Source organism: Eulemur rufifrons, chromosome 7 (genome assembly GCF_041146395.1).
Source record: "Eulemur rufifrons isolate Redbay chromosome 7, OSU_ERuf_1, whole genome shotgun sequence".
Taxonomy (NCBI): domain Eukaryota; kingdom Metazoa; phylum Chordata; class Mammalia; order Primates; family Lemuridae; genus Eulemur; species Eulemur rufifrons.
Genome location: NC_090989.1, coordinates 12,906,908 through 12,908,022, shown reverse-complemented (window position 1 = coordinate 12,908,022; position 1,115 = coordinate 12,906,908). Strand labels below are relative to the sequence as shown.

The 1,115-nt window shown below is 51.5% G+C and overlaps 1 pseudogene; it reads left to right on the top strand.

Annotated features, from left to right (window-relative positions):
* The first annotated feature begins 675 nt into the window (after positions 1-675).
* LOC138388724 (U5 spliceosomal RNA) lies at positions 676-776 on the top strand (annotated as a pseudogene).
* The last annotated feature ends 339 nt before the right edge of the window (positions 777-1,115 follow it).

The window sequence follows — 1,115 nt, the reverse complement described above, 5'->3', positions numbered from 1 at the left end:
TTTCTTTTTTCTTTCTTTCTTTCTTCCTTTTTTTTTTTTTTTTTTTTTTAGAGTTTTATTAGCACAGAGAAAACCCATGAAACAGAAACTGGAGATAAGGAGGTTTTAGTGTTTGTACGTGTGACTTTTAGAACCTCCCCTCTCCCTCTCCTTTTGCCTCTGCCCTGGCTGGGGTTAGTGGGGTGGGGACAGCGGGGTGGCAGAGGGCAGCCTGACACTGATGGTTTCAGACCATCTGCACTCTGCTCCTACCAAGGCCAGGGCAGGACTGGGGTCAATGCCAAACCAGAAGGCCATTAACAGGAGGAGCCTGGGGAGGAGGATGACTCCAGCCTCCTTTGCCGGTGATGGCTCAGACCTGAAGGGGCCTAAGGGGCAGGGTGTGCACCTGAGCAGCAGGTGCTTTCTGCTTCGGTTAACTAAGCACCCTCAGTGCTGGCCGGTGGCCCCAGCCTGAGGACAGTGGGTACCATGAGTCTCAGAGCCCTCTGCACTCCCTCCCTGGGCACTTCCATTCACACCCGGAGCAGATACTTCCTCGGAGCCTAAGACCCAAAATTCCATCTTGACATCTCCATGTGGATGAGTCAAACTCAACACATCCAAACCAAACCCTGGTGTGTCCCCCACCTGCCCCTACCGACTCCCCTCCCAGCACTCAAGAAAGGACCCTCCGTACTCTGGTTTCTCTCCAAAGTGAATACTAAAGATTTCCGTGGAGAGGCACAGTTATGAGTTGGCAACCAAATTTTTTGAGGTCTTGCTTAGGCAAGGCTAAGTATATTAAAAAAAAAAAAAAAAGAAAGAAAGAAAGAAAGAGAGAGAGAGAGAGAGAGAGGGAGGGAGGACCCTCCAACACTCCAGTGCAGAAACCAGAAACCTGGAAGTCACCTGTGTCTGCTCTGAGACACCTCCCTCACCCTCAGCCCCTATAGCAGACACTGCTGGTGCCCAGCCCATGTCCTCGCAGGACCAGCCGTGTCGGTGGCATTGGCACACTTCCAACCACCAGGACCTGCATGAGGAAGCCAGGGAAGGCCATTTTTCCTAGGCCAGGCAGGCTGGAAGTGCCCCCCAATCATTTCTTGTTTAAACAGAACTGAAAAAAGACCTAA